The 12,561-nt window shown below is 39.3% G+C and overlaps 1 pseudogene; it reads right to left on the bottom strand.

The window, feature by feature from the left end:
* Positions 1-11,001: 11,001 nt before the first annotated feature.
* LOC103222409 (small ribosomal subunit protein eS8 pseudogene) lies at positions 11,002-11,684 on the bottom strand (annotated as a pseudogene).
* Positions 11,685-12,561: the final 877 nt, after the last annotated feature.

The raw sequence follows: 12,561 nt of genomic DNA, 5'->3' as shown, positions 1-12,561 counted from the left end.
GCCTCTTTGAGAACTGCTGACTACGATGAGCAGTCCTGGCACCATCACAGCAGACGTGGCCACATGGGCAGGGTAAAGAAAACTGCCACTGTTGGGTGCCTACCTAACAGCTCTCAGACCATTCTTCCAAAGTCTTGTTTTAACACTGCAGAACAATGCACACAGGAAAGATTGGCCTCCCTTGGGCCCTAGAGGAAGCACCACGATTGATTTAAGCTAATCATGATTATGTTATTTTCCTTTGCTTGTGACTGTTTTGGCTGTAGGCATGTGACATTCTTCTGGCCATTGAGACCTATCCTATGGAAACCTTACTGGAGGCTGCTGGGAAAGATTTTCCTCTTTTTTTTTTTTTTTTTTTTTTACTTAGGGAAGAAAGTTATTGATGCATGAGAAGAGGTTCTCTCTGTTCTTCCAGAATCAGCTGTAGGAGGAAGTGATACCTGAATTTGTGGCAGGTGTTTTGTGACTGCTGGTAACAAATTACCACAAACTTGGAGCCCTAAAACAACAGAAACTTATTCTCTCTCCATTACAGAGATCAGAAGTCCAAAATTAGTATCATTGGGCCCAAATCAAGGTGTCAGCAAAGTCTTGTTTCCTCTGGATGCTCTAGGGGAGAATCTTTGTCTCTTCCAGCTTCTGGTGACTGTCAGCATTCCTGGGCTTATGACCCCATCACTCTGATTTTTAATGCCAGCAGCTTCAAATCTCTCCTGCTCTGTCTTCTCATCTCCTCCTCTGTGTGTTATCAAATATCCCTTTGCCCTCTTCATATAGGGATGTATGAAATTCCATCTAGGGTCTACCCTAATAATCCAGGCTAATTGCCCCATCTCAAGCTCCTTAATCCAATCATATCTGCAAAGAACCTTTTTTGTCATATAAGGTAATAGTCACAGGTTCTAGAGATTAGGACATGGATAACGTTTTGGGGAAAGTTTTTCAACTTACCATAGTGGTCAGAGAGGAGAGCCACTTACACAAAAACTAGAAAAGTATCTGAAAACTCAATGCGACTCATTTTCTGAATTAAGCAATCCTGGATATACCTATCTCTAGACTTATGCAAAATAATTTATTTATTTCTAAAGCTATATTGGTCCAGGTATTTTATTATTTGGACTTAAAAGTACTCAGCTGGCAAAACCATTTGAGACAACTTCTTGGAGAGTTCTTAAAATATCTAGCTTAGGGAAAGAGAATGAGGTTGCATTTTTTAAGTGTATGTATGTGTGTTTTAATCATCATGTAAACTGATAAGAGTTAAGCAGGGTTTCCCAACCTTGGCACCGATGACATTTTGGGCCAGATAATAATAATAGTTTTTTTGTGGAGGGTTGTCCTCTGCATGGTAAGATGTTTAGAAGCATCTTTGGCTTCTGTACATATGAGATTCTGGTAGCAACCCCCAACCCAGTTGTGACAACCAAAATACCTCCATACATCAATACAAACATACCCTGTGTGGTATAATTCCTCCCAGCTGAGAACAATTAGGCTAAGGCTATCATTGGGGATATTTAATATAAATATGACTTTATATTGTAATAACAGATACCTGACATCAAGATATTCAGGTTTTATTTGTCTGGAGAATGTAACTTCTAATCTTATGTCCTTTGTTAAGGGACTAAGGTAGGTTTACGGAGACAATATACCTGGATTATGAATGCCACAAAGATAGCCACCCATGGGTATAGATAAGTGGAGTGTATTCAGGTATATACAATTAAAAGTAACTGCATCTGGTTATATAAAACATAGTTGCTTAAGTGTTTTGTTACTTGATCTAGTGTTATCTGTGTCTCACATATACTTGGAAAATGGAGAAAGTGTTCACAGACCAAATTGAGGGCTGGGCTGCCATTTCTTATGTTCCAATAATGAGTTGCAGATGAACTGGGGAGGAAGAGATTTTTATATCTGTAACCAGTTACAGGGAGAAGACATAGAAAATATCACTAGATCAACTCAAAATTACAAAGTCTTCCAGAACTTATATACCTTCTAAGCTATATGTCTACGTGTAAGTGTGCATTCATCTAAAGACATAAGTGATTAACTTCTTTTAATCTATAACTAAAGTCTGAGTCCTGAAGAACTTCTTCTGGAGCCTCAGTAAGTTTACTTAATCTAAATGCTTCCAGGTGCTAGAACGATTACCCTTATCTTGTCTCCTGCTAAATCACAGAGGTTTGGTGAGTTCCTTCAGACCCTCAATAAGCTTGTGTGCAGAGGTCTGGGGAGTTTCTTCAGGCCCCCCAATAAAACTTATTTAATCCTCAACAAGTCCTGTTAAGAATTCCTTCATTGTTTTGTCATGCTTTAAGGCCCAGGAAATGCCTGGGCAAAACTCTTGGTGGGCTTTTGTTACATTCCAGCCTTTGTATAAAGGCACTGGCTCTTTCAGCTTTTAATATTTAACTTACCCACTCAGTCAGTGCTGGAACAGTTGTTATGGAGGCCTGCATTAATGAGAGCTGGCCTGCCACAAAAGTACCTGAGGACAATTATATTCATATGATACTCTTTCAGACTTTTACTCCAAGACTCGCAAGTCCTCTGGCTGAGACGATAAAGATTCTTCTGATTGTGGAATGAAGTCCACATTAAATATTTATGCCTCTGTGCTTGTGCTGCTTTGGTGACGTGTGGGCTTGATCATCTACATGTAGCCCACCTAACTCCATCTTTACATATCTGTGTACCCATCTCTGGAGTTTTGTTTATGTTTACTTTGAACTGTTCTTCTGTGTTACTGAATTCCACGCATCCTTCAGGAACAAACTTATATCCATGTTCATCATAAAATGTCGCCTGATAACTCCAGCCAATACTACAATCCACAACTATTCCCAATATTTTCTGCTTGGCATTTGCAGTACTTCTTGACTTCAATTAAATATTTGATATTTACCTGTATCTTCAGTTTTTCCTTCATTATTTCACATGACCAACCCTTGTTTCCTTAGACAAAGCATCAGCTTTTTGAGGAGAGGACTGACTATCTTTGCTATAATAATCGGTAACCCTCACCCCTAAACAACCCAGACTTAAGAGTGCTGAGTTTCATATATGAGATCCTGCAGTATTTGTCTTTCTATGTCTGACTTCTTTCGCTTAGCAGAATGTCCTCAAGGTTTATCCATGTTGTCACAAATGACTAGATTTCCTTTTTTGAAAAGGCTGATTAGTATTCCACTGTGTGTATACACCACATTTTCTGTATCTATTCTTTCACTGATGGGCACTTTGATTGTTTCCATATCTTGGCTATTGGGAATAATGCTTCAATGAACAGGGGAGTGCAGATATCTCTTTGACATCCTGGTTTCATTCCTTTTGGATATATACCCAGAAGTCGAATTGTTGGATCATATGGTAGTCAAAGGAAATAACATTTCAGTTATGGAGGAGGATTAAGTTTAGGATGTCTATTATGAAACATGATCGCAGTTAATAGTATTGTATTCTTGAAAATTGCTAAGAATAGATTTTAAATGTTCTCACTAAAAAAAAAGTGTGTGAGGTAATAAGTATGTTAATTAGCTTGATTTAGTCACTCCTCAATGTATGCATATATCAAAAGGTTATGTCATATACTATAAAAGTATATAATTTTTGAAAATTAAAAAAATAATTTAAAAAACAGTGCTGGGCGTATCAAAGTACTTCAAACAAAGTACTTGTTGAACTGATTTGAATAAAAAATATCCTAGTAGTATGGATTTTTATTCCACCCAGGAAAGGCTGCCTTCCTAGGGACTTTCAGCATGACTCCCAGCTGGGAATCCGGTTGGAAGTAAGCTGGGATGTAATGGTTTTATGACAATCTAGGACAATACTTAATTTGTAGTGCTGGCAAAGAGTTGTTTGACATGTCAATATTGCATGGCACATAAAGAACAATCTGGGGCCAGGTGTGGTGGATCACACCTATAATCTCAGCACTTTGTAAGGCCAAGATGAAAGAATCACTTGAGCACTAGGCAACATAGCAAGATGCTGTAAAAAAAAAAATTACACAGGCATGGTGGTGTGTGCCTGTAGTTCCAGCTGCTTGGGAGGACCTGGGAGGTGGAGCCTGCAGTGACCCATGATCATGCCACTGCACTGCAGCCTAGATAACACAGCAAGACCTTACTCAAAAAAGGAATATGATTTGCTAAGCCCTGTGCACGTCCAAGAAATTGACTAGAATCATCTGCAGTTGTGTCTACTCTAGAGGCAGCAGTTGAGAAAAGTACCTCAGGATTTTCTTCAAAAGATGATATCTTTCAAAAGAAAGGTATGATTTCCTTCAAAAGAAGACTCCAAGAAAAGGAGATTTAAATCTCATGAGCAGGTCTTGTTATATTCAGGAGGGCACGCTTTCATAAAGAGAATATGTGGTCATTGTGAAACTCAAGGCCATTGCTTCTCCATGAGCTCTTAGCAATATTAAATAGAATTTCCATGTTTTATTCACTCTAAGATGTATTTAAGAAATATTTTCACATTTGTGAACTGAGAATACATCTTGTAATCATCATAGGCCAGTGGTACTGGAATATAGTGATCATTTTTGAGCATGGATATTAAAACTTGCAGAATGGTTGTTGGAGGCCTGAAAGAAAATTCTAGAGACATTAGTCTATCAGTTTTTTTTTAAAGTTGCATCACCATTAATGATGAACTGAGGCATGGTATGGGGTGGAAAAGGACAGGTATCATAAGGAGTCAGGAAGTGATAAATGTCGTATGCAGAACAGGAAATTATGAGATTAGCATATTTATTTGTTTAATGGGTGCACTATGAGTGACATATGGAAACTAAGTCTAAGTGAATTTAAAAGAGCTCCTTCTGTAAGCTTAAACTTCTACTCCTAGGTAATAGGAAAGCATGGGCCATATTTTTTTATTGGCAGAATCATTTCTTAGTGATACACCCAGTAATGATACATCTAACATAAATGTTTTCTTAGACTCAGTGAAATCGGCATCAAGGGGGTTTTAATGACATGAAGAATGAATCAAATAAAATTATTCTTATACAACAAAAAAGAAAATAAGATGCAGTCATAGAATCTAAGAACTGGAAAATAATGTGAGTTCTAGTCTCCTTAGTTACTATTTAGCCACAATATTCACCCTTTCAGGCAATTTTTTTCTCCTTGCTTAAGATGTTTATATTTTAATTACTTTTGATAATTGGGATCCCATTGCTATCTTTAATAAAAAGGAACAGACTAATATTGGGGGCGTTTTATGTTTAGCATACTGAAGTGCCACAAATCAGTTCATATTGGAAAAAGCATTTATCCCCCTAGCCATGTGGATGGCAAGGTTTTTATAAGGCCTAGAGTGTCCAGAGAACCCTGGCAGGCTACTTCTGGCCATTAGGAGCCTCTATGTTTATTCCCGTGTGGTACAAAAATTATCCTTTCCTAGGTATGTCCTAACATGGAAAAGGTTGTGAACACTGCTCTAATAGATTGCCGGTGGCGTCTCTGAAAAAATATGGAATAGACAAAGTTAAAGACTCCATTGCCTCCAAGGCCCTGTCGTGATTTGCACAGATTATGTCCAGAAGGTTTCCTGCAGGAGTGACTACTGCACTTGCCCAGAAATATTTCTTTCTACATTTGCAATACCAGTGAAGCTTGATCAGAACTTATAGTTGTCTTCTTAACAGGTTGGAAAGAGGAACTTCAGCTCTAAAGTAAAGAGTTAAAACTTGAAAACAAGCATCAATTCTACAAAAGTGATTTTCAAAATGTGGTCTCCGGACCAGCAGCGTCAGGACTGTCAGAAATGTTGCAGAGGAAATCTTAGGCCCCAACCTGGACTTATCAAATCAGAAACTGTGGGGTGGATCTGATGTATCTAGACTTTACCAAACCTTTCAGATGATTCTGATGCTTGCTTAGGTTCGGGAGCCACAGATTTACAGTGTCCAGAAGACAAAAGGTAACAAAAAAGAATATTTGTTCTCTTGTCCAATAGACACTGGAATATGGTCCCTGGGATTGGGGTCATATTTCTCCTATTGTCTTCTTTTGTGCCTTTGGCAAATTATTTAGCTTTGCTAGGCCTCAATTTCTTCCAGTATAAAATGAAGGCAATCAATTAGATATTCTTTGTTCCTTATATGGCCTTTTTATTGCCCTTTTATGTTTAAGTTTCATCGTGTGCTGTGTAGCATCTTTTAGTAGAGCATGGAGGTGGAGGAGTAAAAGTGGGGGTTGCAACTTTTTCAGGATTCTTTAACCATGCTGAGAAGTGGTGGTGGGGAGGAACTTCTTTCTACCCTGGTAAAGTGGGAATTGCAGGGCTTTTCCTGCCTGATGAGTAAGAGATTGCTCTGAAAAGAATGACAGTTTAAGATGTTTTTACTAGTCTCTGGGTTCTAATCCTGGCCTTAATATTAACTCTCACTGTGATATCAGGTCAGTCTTAACTCTCTGGCTCTAAGTTCTTCTGTAATGTAAGAAATCAAATAGGAAAACAGTTTTATGTGTCTAGTACAACGACTGGCAGAGAGCAAGTGTCCAATAAATGCTCCATTCTTTTTCATCTCAAATATTCTGTTCTTTGCAATTTGCCAGTATTAAAAATGCTTTGCTGGCTGGGCATGGTGGCTCACGCCTGTAATCCCGCACTTTGGGGGACTGAGACGGGTGGATCACTTGAGATCAGGAGTTGAGACCAGCCTGGCAATTATGGTGAAACCCCATCTCTACTAAAAATACAAAAATTACCCAGGCAGGGTGGTGCACACTTGTAATCCCAGCAACTCGGGAGGCTGAAGCAGGGGGATCGCTTGAACCTGGAAGGCAGAGGTTGCAGTGAGCCAAGATTGCGCCACTGCACTCCAGCCTGAGCGACACAGCGAGACCCTATTTCAAAAAAAAAAAAATGCTTTGCCAACATTGATTCAGTTCCCACATTATTGTGCAGGTTCCTAAGACCATCTCTGGAAATATTTGCTGACAGCCTGTTAGTGTTCTTGTCAGCTCACATAACCAGTTATCCTTATCCTGCGAAGCCTAACTACCTGCTTTCAAACCAGTATTTGAGAGTTCTAAGTACCCTTAAGGATTTGTTGCTTATATGTACCAGCAGTTTCGGGGTATTTTATAACCCCAAGTTTCCTCTCCAAAGCTGCTGGACAAATTACATAGCACACCCTTGTTTTAATTGATGGGGGTGGGGGCAACCTGAATCTGAGTATATCAATAACATATCTTAGTTTAATTAAAAATGACCTACCAAAGAATGATTAGAAGAAACTTAATGTTTGTGTATTTTATTTATTCATGCTATGTTTAATAGAACCTCACCACTCTTAACACTAACAATGTACTAGACACTTTGTGTCTTATTTGATTCTTAGAACCCTCATGTGGGATGGGTTGGATTGCCTCCATTTGAGTAACTTGCCCAAGTTCACTCAGTATGTGACAAAACCAAAACTGTTTTGAACCCAGGTATTTTTCTTTCCAGGGCCAATGCTTTTTTTTTTTTTTTTTTTTTTTTTTTTTTTTTTTTTTTTTTTACAGAAGCAAAGCTCTCCTAAAACTTATGTTTGCTGGGTAAATGGCTTTAGTGTTTGCATAAGGGGTTCTCTGATTCTCAAAGGTGCTGAGATGGTGTTAAAATTCAAGTTTAATCAATCAACCAATTAGTATTTATTGAATGCCTGCTGGGTGCAAGGATTGCACTTGGTGCTACAGGAAATAACAACAACAAAGAATCAAGCTGATCCCTATGCCGTGAAGGAAGAGAAACACATGAAGACTGGCATGAGATCACGACAAGGCAGCTCCCTGGTAGCCAGGCTGGTAAGGAAATGTTTCACGTTCATGATGGGATTTTCTTTCCTTTCCTTTTTTTTTTTGAGACAGAGTCTAGTTCTGTCACCCAGGCTGGAGTGCAGTGGGTATAATCTCAGCTCACTGCAACCTCTGCCTCCTGGGTTCAAGGGATTCTCCTGCCTCAGCTTTCCGAGTAATTGGAATTACAGGCGCCTGCCACCACGCCTGGCTAATTTTTGTACTTTTAGTAGAGATGGGCTTTCGCCATGTTGGTCAGGCTGGTCTTGAACTCTTGACCTCAAGTGATCCACCTGCCTCAGCCTGCCAAAGTCTTGGGATTACAGGTGTGAACCACTGCCCCTGGCCCGTGATAGGATTTTTGTTCTTGGAATATCTATCAAGTCTTACTATGTTTCTGGCGTTATCTTATGTAACTTTTACAACTACTCTATCTTCATTTTACTGTTGAGTCACCAAGATTCAGAGGGGTGAAATGAACCTTCCTGATTTATATACTTGGCAAGAAGAAGGAATGAGAATCAGTCCTCAGGTTTTTGAATCCAAGTCTGATGCTCCTTCTGTAACATTTATTAGTGATCTCTAAGAAAGGGTTGCTAACATTTAGTTTCCCTAAAGTAGGCCTGTAATCTTTTAAATGCCAAGAAACAGGAGTCTAAAGACCATGAGACTTTATTTGTTCAGAGTTTTCCTAGGAAACACACAGTGTCTCTTTGAAGAAAAGACATTAGTTCTTCCTTCTAATGAAAGCAGTTTTGCTGGTATTTGTTCAGGTATGTGCTAGGGATTCAAACTCATAGATATTAAAAAGAGCCATTTAGAATTGTACACTGCTCTTCAGAGACCCTCCTGCCTGCCCCCAACTACTTAAAGCAACAAACTGTCTCTGTGGGAGGGAGGCACAACCTTTGTGTGGTTCAGCTGCTGAAGCTGGGGGCTCCTTAGTCAGCAGTTGGGCTGAGCTGAGCTGGGCCAGCCTGGCACGGTGGGCTTCTCAGGGGCCAATGTCCTCAGGCAGCTTGTCCCTTGGGGAAAGCAGGGCACTATCTTCGCCTGGGAAGTCACCAGCAAGACCAAGCAGAAGAGCAATTTTCGGCCATTTCAGAAAGTTCAGGCAGCTGCTAAGTAGCCTTCCCTGGTAGTGCCCACAGCCTGGTAGGTAGCATCAGTATGTTACTTAGCTGCAGTTGTGATTTTGATGGGCATCACCCAGCGTGCCTTTGATAGGGAGCAGCAAAACAAGACAAGACGATGAAGACTTTCTTGCTTTGTGAAAAGCAAGTATCAGTGCAGCCCCAAAGAATGAGGCAAGCTCAAAGGGAAGCATGAACAAAACTGTTTGCTTAAGGCAAAGGTGTCCAAGGAGAAATTTGAAGTACCTGCTTTGGTTTGGTTTTGTTTGTAGAAAAATTTTAAAAATAACTCCTTTTGAATCAGAAACCTCATATGCCCAATATATTATCATAGAGTAATCTAAAGAAATGGTTATGGTACTTCCTACTAAGAGATTAACATTTAACTTGCCTAGTAGGCACGAGAATGGTCCCATTTAAAAAACCCCAAATATAGTAAAATTTCCTTTCAAGTTCAAATTAGAAAATTGAAATCCTACAACTCCTAGCACAAAGATGTGTGTATAATAAACACTCAAAAACATTTATTGCTAAATTAATCTTATTTATTCCATTTTGGAGGCTTTTATCAGAATCCTAATCTTCCTCTACATTCTCATAATGTTTCTATTACATTTAGCCTGGTGTTTAATTTTATCGAATTCTGATTCACAGAGAACTATTAATCCATAGTGTGATTCAGTTAATAATAATAATATTCACCAGAGTGCTTCATACCTGCAACATTATGGTTAAGTGGACATAATGCAACCTGTGTAATTTACAAATAGGAATACTCCAAAATGTGTTAAGCTAAAAACCAGCTTTCCCTGTGTGTCGCTTGAATAATGCAAAGCTCTGTTGATTGTTCTCATTGTAAAATATAAATGGATTGCTACTTCCTACATTTTTATTCTACCCTGCTTTGTTAGCTTAGTTATCATAAACATTTCCCCACCCACACCCCAAAGCTATTTGGGAATAATATATAAAAACATTGGGTGGGAACTTCGATTTCTTCTGTTTCAATCATCTTAAGGGTGGAGATATTAAAGACCAAAAGAAGGTAAGCAAGTAAGAAATAATTCCAGTAATGAAACTTTGGATCCAGAAAGAACCCCAGTAATTATCAAAATTAGGTAATTCTCTTGTGTATAGATGTGGAATCTGAGGCCAGTGAATGTCAGTAGCTTGTTCAAGCTCACCCAGTCAGTGGCAGGTATGTGGTGACCACCTGGGACTTCTCAAGGTCATCACTTCAGTGCTTTATCCACCAGGCAACACTTGGCGGCTGGTTTCCCAGACGTCGACTTGTACTGCACTTGCCTTTGGAGCAGCGGTTGTTGCTTTCTCTCTAGGAGGCCAAGAGATGAACTAGATGGTTAGTCAAGTCTTTTTCCAGCACAATGTGCTGAGTCTAGCTGGAAAAATCTTGGAGGAGCCTCTTTTTCCTCACCAGTAAATGGGCAGTGCCTCACGTGCAAGCATGCACCACAAGTTTGTAACAGAAATACAAATTGCAATGGGAAATTCCGATAAATGTAGCTTACTTCCAGGTTTTCATTACTTGAGTAACACTTGAGTATTGTTTCAGCATTCATCCTTATAGCCACCAAGCAAGAACACGACTCTCTTCCCAGTTACCATCACCCTCTCTGCCCTATACTGTGACTCTATTTTGATTTAGGATCTTGTCTCTTATTTTCTTATTGGAGTGTTCTTTTACCTTCTCCCAGTTGGAGTAATTTGTATCTCCACTTGGATATGAGCAGCATCTTATCATATGCTCTCAAGTTTTTCTTAGTGCTCTGGCATTTTCTTGAAGAAAAAAAAATCAAAAAGAAAAACCCTGCCAACATTCAGGGAAATTGTAAAAAATGCTCCTAGCAAGGCATTGTCTCTCTTGTTCACAAGTATTTCTGTTTCTTTCTTACACATTAGCTACCCAACCTACTCAATATAGCCTGTACTCCTTCTTACAGGCAAACTCACCCACAGTTTCCACTTGCCCTTATATGTTGGCATGAAATTCTTTCTCTAACCCAGTTTTTTTTTTTTTTTTTTTTTTTTTTTTACAGAACAATAAACACTTTTATTACATGGGCAAAGACAGAAAGGATGAGGATTTGTTTGCTTTTCCGAGCCTTGATTTTCCTAAGATAGAACTCCAACTCCTTGCCTTCTAGCATGTAGCCATCTGCTTGGCCACACTGTCCCACCCTTGATATGATGCATGCAAGAAGCTTTCCTTGCTGGAACTGCTCCTCTAGGAGACTGCTGATTTTGGCATTCTGTTTCCTTTTATCATGTTTCTTGTGAAATTTTTTAGATCACTTTTTGTTAAAATCTCTTCCTCGTCATCAGTCAGCTTGGTCCCCTTCTTGTGGCCTAGGAGCAGCGCATAGTGGGGCTGGTACCACTGTTGGTATGCTGTGCTATTGATGAGCATGATGCAGTTCTTCACCAGGGTCTTGGTACGGACCGGCTGGTTATTGGGTGCATTGTAGACAACATCGATGATCATTGTTTTGCAAGTACAACACTCTGAGCCCTAAGGGAAATTCCCTATGTCCAGCCTCAGGGCACGGTATTTCTCATTTCTTCCCTGCACACGGACTATGTGGATATGGCAAGGCTAATCTTGGTGTTGGCAGCCAGCTGTGCACCCCAGCTCATACTTTCGCTTCTTGTGGTAAGGCTTTCTCTTGCCCTTGGTCTTGTAGCGCTTTTGCTAATTGTCCCAAGAGATGCCCATTGCTTTTTAAATTTTATTGTTTATTTATTTATTTATTTATTTATTTTTCCATAGGTTATTGGGGTATAGGTGGTATTCAGTTATGTAAATTCTTTAGTGGTAATTTGTGAGATTTTAGTGCACCCATCATCTAAGCAGCATATACTGCACCTTATTTGTAATCTTTTATCCCTTGCCTCCTCACCCGCTTACCCCCAACTCCCAAAATCCATTGTATCATTCTTATTCCTTTGCATCCTTATAGCTTAGCTCCCAAATATCAGTGAGAATATGCAATGTCTAGTTTTCCATTTCTGAGTTACTTCAGTTAGAATAATAGTCGCCAATTTCATCCAGGTCCTCTGTGAATGTCATTAATTCATTCCTTTTTATGGCTGAGTAGTATTCCATCATTTATATATACCACAGTTTCTTTATCTACTTGGTGATTGATGGGCATTCAGGTTGTTTCCATGATTTTACAGTTGCAAATTGTGCTGCAATAAACACGTGTGTGCAAGTATCTTTTTCTTATAATGACTTCTTTTCCTCTGGGTAGATACCCAGTAGTGGGATTGTTGGATCAAATGATAGTTCTACTTTCAGCTCTTTGAGGAATCTCCACACTGTTTTCTATAGTGACTGTACTAGTTCACATTGCCACCAGCAGTGTAGAAGTGTTCCCTGATCACTGCATCCATGCCAGCATCTACCGTTTTTTAATTTTTTTTGATTATGGCCATTCATGCAGGAATAAGGTGGTATTGCATTGTGGTTGTGATTTGCATTTTCCTGATCATTAGTGATGTTGAGCATTTTTTTTCATGTTTGTTGGCCATTTGTATATCTTCTTTTGAGAATTGTCTATTCATGTCCTTAGCCCACTTTTTGATTAGAT

The sequence above is a fragment of the Chlorocebus sabaeus genome, chromosome 18 (assembly GCF_047675955.1).
Source record: "Chlorocebus sabaeus isolate Y175 chromosome 18, mChlSab1.0.hap1, whole genome shotgun sequence".
In the NCBI taxonomy this organism is placed as follows: domain Eukaryota; kingdom Metazoa; phylum Chordata; class Mammalia; order Primates; family Cercopithecidae; genus Chlorocebus; species Chlorocebus sabaeus.
Note: the sequence above shows the minus strand (reverse complement) of the source record. Positions and strands in the feature narration are given on the sequence as shown.